This window comes from Oryzias latipes, chromosome 11 (genome assembly GCF_053564925.1).
Source record: "Oryzias latipes strain Hd-rR chromosome 11, Olatipes_Hd-rR_3.1".
NCBI lineage: Eukaryota > Metazoa > Chordata > Actinopteri > Beloniformes > Adrianichthyidae > Oryzias > Oryzias latipes.
The window spans coordinates 5,673,209-5,681,340 of NC_136247.1; positions in this window are offsets into that span (position 1 = coordinate 5,673,209).

Here is an 8,132-nt window from a genome sequence, read left to right on the forward strand (position 1 = left end):
GCCTTTTCATCGCCACCCGCTTTGTCCTCCTCACAGATGAGCAGCACACACCCCGGCACAAAAACACAGCTGTCATTCATCCTCTGGACTCAGGTGCTCCTTTTTGTCGAGTGTCTCTCCTGCCTCTGTTTTTGGATTGCAGCAAACCGACCCGCAGCTGTGATGTTGAACCACTCACAGTGAGAGACAACAAAGGCATCCAAAAAGCCATGATAAGCAAAAATGAAAGGGGAAGTCGATGCTGGCTATGTTGGCTAACCAACCAGTAACAATTACAACATTTAACCACCGGAATACATTAAATATGATACAGCAAGATATAAATACAAGGCCTTGATATTAAAAGTAAATATATGAATCTTATTTCTATCAAATTAAACGTAAACTATCTTTTCTCTACCATTTCTAAAGAAAAAATGAATAGTTTTTCTTAGTCAACAGTGGCTAATGCCAAACCCTGCGTTCTAAATCTGATCAGATCTGATATTTGAGCTCTGAGGAAAGAAGAAGAAGAACGTCCACCATCTGAAAGCCACAAGATGAAGCAAAAATACAAAAAAAAAGTATGTCTGCATGTCAGGAACAGTCTGACTGCAGTGACTTGAAACTTTGACCATTTTTTGAAGAAAAAAAATCAACATTTAAATGAATTGTTAGTCTACGGAGCCCCTAAAAGGTACATAGAAAAAAAATAGTACTGTTCTAGTGCACACAAGAACTAAGCCTTTTGCAAACAGGAGACCTTTTCAGAGTCAGTTACCTCAGATTGACAGAACATGAGCTCATTGAGTTTTGTTTTTTCTTCTGAATCACCTACGACGACATTGCAGCTTTACTTGTCCGGCGTCATCGTTATGTTATCTCTGAACATCACCTAAAGCGAGTTCTAAAGTCGTGTGGTTTGTTTCAGGGATACACCAGCTTTGATCTCCTGCTGTGCTGCGCATGAGATTCATTCTCGTGCTCACCAGATACTTTCTTGTGCACATGAAAAACCAGAACCAATTTTGAATCCTTCTATGTCCCTTTGGGGGTTCCGTATAAAATAAATAGGGAACTACTGAATCAAAATTGAAATAATCTTGTGTTTTGACAGTGATGGCCTCCAACTAAATAGGGTGGTTTTAAACAATATGGAGGAGGAAAGACGAAAAATATGACATGAACCAATATCAAGAGGGAAAAGTGCATACATTTTTAAAGCATGAATGTCCTTATTTTCCTCAAAACTCCATTAAAAAGGGTTTAAACTTCATGCCTCAAACACTATGATCTTTTATTTTTAGGTCTTTGAAATTAGATTTTGTTGAAGTACTTTCAAGGGCAAATACAACTGACTAATTCTTGCTTTTACCTCATAACCTTGAAGTAAAACTCTGATAAAGTCTGAGTCTTTATAATTGAGGCATTCATAACTCAGATGACCCACACAAATTAAAAATAACATTTTTAGAAATAGTTTTATTGTTCTTTTTTCAAACTTGTATTAATTTAAACTAAACTAAAACTCATTTTACAATCTTAAGCAGCACATCTAAAGAATTTTGACCTTAAGTCTTCGCAAAAAAGAAAGCACAGAGCAGCAACACTTTCAATGCATGAGCTGTACTTCAGGACTACTATTTTAAAGTGAACACCCTTAAGCATTTCTGTAAAAGATCTAATAAGCAGAAAAATGAACCAAAAACCCCAATCAGCAGTTAAATGTCACTGTACTGGATTGAGTACATTTTTATTAGTTTGCAGCATTTGACACAGCCGTCATGAAAAGCTTTTTGGGCTGATTAGTCCCTCAATCTAGGCCGTTTCTTATCAAGGGTCACAATGACTGAGAAGATGTGGACCATTCATGCGGTGTCAACAGTCCTACTTAAAGCTAGACGCTGTGGAATCTTCAGGAGTGCTCAAATGTGAACCTAACAGATCAATCTATAACTCTTTGAGTTTTGGAGATCCAGACTCCGTCTGCTAGTTCCTTCGTTCTCTCTGACAGCGTCCATTCCGCCCGGTAACGTATGTCATCCCCCTCTTTGCCTGAATCCACCAGCTCAACTCTCAGGAACATCTCCTTGTCCAGAACCATTGAAGCCCACACCGAGTCTGTCATTTGTCTCGCTCTCTGTACTCTGGGAGAGGAACGAGAGACTCCTTGACGAAGGGGTCGACCTGTTCTGCCCCCGACGTCCTCCTGCTCTTGTTTTGGCTTTTCTCTGTCGCCTGAAGAGGAAGAGCTTGAAGAGCTGTCATTGGTTGAGGCAGAGCTGGCAGATGCCTGTGTTTCCTCTGATTGGTCCAAATCTACTTGGTAGGCTAGCTTCCGTTTACTTTGTCTGCTGATGGATAGCCACGGGAGAGACAGACACCTCGCCACTGCCAGCCATAACCCCTGAGGCCTGAACAGGCCCGACCTGGTTTGGTTCATCTCACAAACGGTCTTCTTTTTCTCCATTTGCATAGATTCGGTTCTCACGTCGGACTCCACCACCTCAGCGGGTGACGCCTCATCCGAGGTGACCGATGAGCATTCTTCTTCATTCCTAGGCTGTTGATCTTCCCCCAAACTGAAAGACCTGCAGAACCTCTGGCTCCTCTTCATCACATTCTCTTCCTCCAGATCGGAAAGTGACGACGAATATTCATCTGACGAACACCCACATGATGACTCCCGATCATCCGAATCCTCCTCAAAGTCAGAGCAGCTCCTTGCCCTCTGGTCTCTCCTCATGCTTTGGCAGACACCTTTCTTCAACTTGTCTGCTGTCAACTTGTTGTTATTGTTGTCGTTGCTCCCCAGCAGGTCATAAGAATTTAACATTTATAAAATAAAAAACAAATACCGGAACAGCTCTGCTAACATGGCATCTCCTGATATAATCTGTGCTTTAAGAGGCACAGCTTTGGCTGTGGCATTGGGCAGCGATGACGGTGCAAAGTCACGTGCACAAACACGCCACACACATTTCCACACACAGAAATCCTTGCGTGGCTATGTGTTCACGCTCCAGTCGAGTGAGCAGTGACTTGCCTTAGAGGAAAGTGATGTCGCTTTGCAGGATGTCATGCCCAGCTGCAAACCAGGAGGATGCAAATGCTCTGTGTTTGTGCACGAATCCAGATGGGGAGGTGAAAAAAAAGATGACCTAAATATGCAAAAATGTGTTATTCTTTGTCCATGCACAGAAAACACTATTTTTTAGAGCATTTCCCACTAATTTACTCTTTTGTTGTGACATCATGCAGTGTAATGCAATTTTTTTAAACAGCTGAACCTGTATGAACAAAAAATAAAGGTATAGCTTTGAATTTGGCTTTTTAGCCATTATGGGAGTTTAGTACATTCAAGGAGTTGATGTGAATATTTGAGCCTTTTTTCTGATCTTAAGGGCAAAAGTGTTCCACAAAAGTTGCCCTGAAAGAACAAATGTTGGTCTTTAAAAGCCCGCTCTGATGAAAACTGTGTTTTTGATGTTTTTACCTGTTCTTATGGCATTTTTCTGATGATGGACGACATGTGTAAAGAAAATTAAGCTCAAAATTGCATTTCTGAGTGTTTCTATATATTTAAATTGATGTTAATAGGGGCAGAAGGAAAATTTACTTGCACTTGTTCACAACAAAATGTCATTTCTCATTGCTTTCATCCAATTGCAATTGTATTGATGTCTCAAGTGTGTCTGTGAACTTTGCAAGTGGTCTTGTACGTGTAGCATAGAGTTAGCACAGTGAACCCATGTTTAGCACATTTTACAATTACTTAGATCTTATTGATCTAAACTGATTGGTTCAATCCTCAGTCTAAAGGCCATTCTCTTTAAAACATGTCAGCAAGATTTCATTGTGGGAGCTGTCATATGCACAATCATTTGTTCAATTTAAAAATTAGTTAAGAAAATTCTTTGACCAACATGCATGAATTTCTTGGAACAATTGTTAAATTCAAGACAATTATTGACGCTCGGGTGAAATGAAACCTTCACTGATAAATGAAGAGTTTTTCCAATCAGCCAGTTAGTTCTGTAACCTCACAGGTGCTTTCTGTGATTGTGAATTCTGGTAAATGTGTAACAGAATAGGCCAGGGCCAATAACATTTGTAGTTTGAACATAGAGTTACCTCACCAACAAAATGAGCAAGGTCAGCTTCCTGCCGGAAGAAGGGGAAGAGAAGCAGCTGGAGGAAGTAGAAGAAGAGGAGCAGCTGGAGGAGTGAGGATGCGTGGTGGGGGAGTAAGAGGTCCCTGCTGCAAGTGATGGATGTTGCATGTGAGAACATCACATGGGGTCAATGCAAGGGAAGGTTAAAACGTTCACGTCGTTTCCTCACTCGCTGCATAGCAAGGGAAAATATCAGAGGAGCGTGTGGATGGCCAAGAGCATGAAGACGATGTCCACGAGAGGGAGGACACCCACAGAGACCAGTGAAGTTTACTGTAATCTGTCACTTACAGCTCTCTCAGCCTACTGGATTTTTCTTTTGGTCGTGTTTTTACGCTGGACTTGTACAGAGAAGTGTATGCTGTGTACATGTGCGTGAAGTCCAAATTCAGAAGCTGCTCTTACTGTGAAATTCTTTTGTTTGTCTTTTACTTTTATATAAAAATGTAACCTGTTAGCTCGAGCTCTTCAATAGTGACAAAAAATCTAAGCATTCTGACCTGCAGTGCTCAAAAAACTACCAAAGGGATGATGCTTTTTGACTGTTTGTGTGAGAAATAAACTTGGTTTTGATCCGTGGATAAACTGTTTTGGGAGAGACATCAGCGTCCGCAGGTGATCCATGGTGTTGTGCTGAAGCATCCAAGTTACTTTGAGAAAAGAACTAAGTGGATGAGAATGAGCCAAAGTAACTTAGAGGGATCTATGCCATTTTGATGCCATTGACTCTTCATCTGAGAAAATAATCTGCTTCTGAAGTGTGCCTGATGAGTTTTGGGAAAGAATTTTTGCTATTTCCAGTCAGCTGAACTGTTGTGCAGAAGTGTATATGCAGAAATGACTTTTTAGCTTTGAGATTGTCATTTCAGTTTCAGGAAATGAGCCAAACCAACGGGGAAAACTGTAAACCAGGGCCTTTCCTGTCTAAGGTGAGAGCACTAACCACTGCACCGTCATGCAGCTCACTCTACTGCAATCCTCTATTAGTTCAACTGAGACTCTCCTTGTGGTACACATTTATTTGACTGCAACTAATGGCTTACACCACTAGATGGCACTAATCCTTTAAATAGTCCCTGTAAAAACTGTGAGAGATGGAAATGCTTAGGGGCTCCACTCATTGTTTTCATCTAGACAAGATCTTAACTCAGACTAAAGCCAGACTGCTGAACACAATTGTGATTTTTTTTTAGAACTTGTTCTAGAAGTTGTTATTTCATCAATTCAGTCTGCTTTTTAAAAAAAACAGATTGTGGTAAAGTGCTAGGCTGTGTCATCTCTACGCATACAATCCCACCTCTACACTTTATCTTATCTGCCACAGTCTCACTATCTATGTTACATTTCTGATAATAGCTAGCTCAGACATTTTCCTGCGACATACAGTCATTGTATAATTATATCACCTCAGGGTAAAGTTTAATTGGCAATGACTTCATGTAGGCTGAGCTTCTCACAAACAATAAGAGATATAATTACTGGTAAAACTGGTATCCCTTTTTAAAAGGGATCCTAGCAAGATTCCCCCCACGCTGACTCACTCAAGTCTTCATCTTAGGTGACTAAAAGTCACACGATGAAATAAAAAATGTAATTTCAATTTTTCATTTATTACCCTGCGACAGACTGGCGACCTGTCCAGGGTGCCCCCCGCCTTCGCACACAAGTGGCTGGGATAGGCTCCAGCAACTCAGTGATTCCGAAAGAGACAAAACGGAAGAAGATGAATGAATGAATGAATGAATAATTTAAATTTTTTAATTTAAATTTTGCAAAACTCTGCAAGGTACTTTATTCTGAATTGCACCATGAAACTGTGTTGAGGCAAATGTTGTTTATATGACTGTTTTGGCAAAAGGGATGATCAGAAATGAGTTTTTCTTTTTTACAACTTTCAAAATAATTGCAATGAGTACCAAGGTTGCCTTGATGTCTCACTAAAAAATGGCAAAACATCTGCTCTGTTTGTGTTGTTTTTATATATTTTCTACAAGTGAAGCTATCGTGGCTTAACTTAAAGTGACGTATTTTTCCCCTTTTACACTGAAAACAACTCGTACTATTTAACCCTTGTGCTATCTTAGATGACCCCACCCTTCCATTGACGTGTTCTCCCTACCATGACAGAGGTGGATAAAGGCGGAAAGATTTCATGTAATCCATGGACACCAGTGAAGATCACAAATCATTGAAGAAAAAAGGTTCAGAGCACTGTCTAGTGGGTCTAGATGACCCAACTCCCAATGTTAAAGTGCATATAGCACAAGGGTTAAACCAGTTGAGAACACACATTCCATACTCTGTTTACTTTGTTTGTGAGAACTAGGCCATGCTGGGTTTTCTGCTGCTGGTTGGATTGGAGAGACTGATTATTAACCAAAGTTTGCATTACGACCAGCTTTTTCCAGATTCTTCTTCAGCATTTTTTTAAACCTTTTTTCAATATGATCAGATTATCTTTGATCAGTTAAACAAACACAAATGTGTTCAGATGTTTCCGCATTTATTAAAAACAATTTAACTCAAAAAGTGGACATTTTTTAAATTCTCATTGAGTCGTTTTGAATCGCCTCAGGTTTCATTAGTGTCACTGATGCAACATAAAGAAGGCAGAAATGAAGAAAAGCACTCTGTCTTGACTCTAATATGTCCCGCTGGCAGACACATCACGAGCTTGGCTGAGCGCTTTGCAACCATGGTTGAAGAATAAGACTGCAGCTTTTTCTTCTGGCCTGGGCTCCTTCCATCACAAAGCTGTGAATAATAAATCATGAAAATAGTAGATGCTGAGGGCGTGATGAGGCAGAGCATCTGAGGATGAAATATTCAGTCTCTCTAAAAGGATGGCATCAACGTGAATACAGCCAGAGGTGGGGTAATAGTTATGCAAATGAGTCACTGAAACAGCTGACAGTTTTAACAGCAACTGCAACTTAAACCTAAAATAAGTTAACTGTTTTTTTTTTACCACAATGGCATTTTCTACAACATCTAGTTGAAGAACAACATGTAAGATGGATATAAGTACAGAGATAGTTAGGTGAATAATAAAATGAATACTAGGTAAATACTTTATTGATCCAGAGGGAATTTGGATGGCTGTCACACTAGATAAAAAAGCATTAAAAAAAACATTACAAGCACATATAAATTAACTAATAAAAACACTAAAAACCCCAAAAAATACTAACAAAAAAAAAAGGATTTAAAATATTAACAACAGACATCACATAGAAAAACAGCATAAAAGACACAAGTTGAACAACGTTACAATTAATGTTAGTTAATGCATCAGTAAACATTACTTAAATATTAAATAAAGTGGTAAGTGCCACTTTTATGCATGACTTTCCGTTACTAAATATATTATTTATCACATTAATCAGTGGTTAGCTAATGTTTATTTTTCAACCCTAATCATATTAAAGCACTGGGAGGTCATGGTGCAGAGGTAGAGAAGTTCCCCTCTGATCAAAAGGTTGCCGGTTTGGTTCCCGCCCTGCCCTACCATGCAAGAATCCTTGCATGGTAGATAGATAGATAGATAGATAGATAGATAGATAGATAGATAGATAGATAGATAGATAGATAGATAGATAGATAGATAGATAGATAGATAGATAGATAGATAGATAGATAGATAGATAGATAGATAGATAGATAGATAGATAGATAGATAGATAGATAGATAGATAGATAGATAGATGGATAGATAGATAGATAGATAGATAGATAGATAGATAGATAGATTTGTCACAATAACTTCAAATACAACAAATAATAATAATACTGATTATAAATAACACCAAAATCTATAAGTAACAACATTAGTTGGGCTACAATATAAATGACAGTGAAGTGTGTATGAGGTGTTGTGGAGTCTAAAAGCTGACAGTGAAATGATCATCTTTTACATCTATTTGAATTTTGTTCTATTTAAAAAAGAACATTTACAAAGCCTCTTGGATAAGAGGTGAA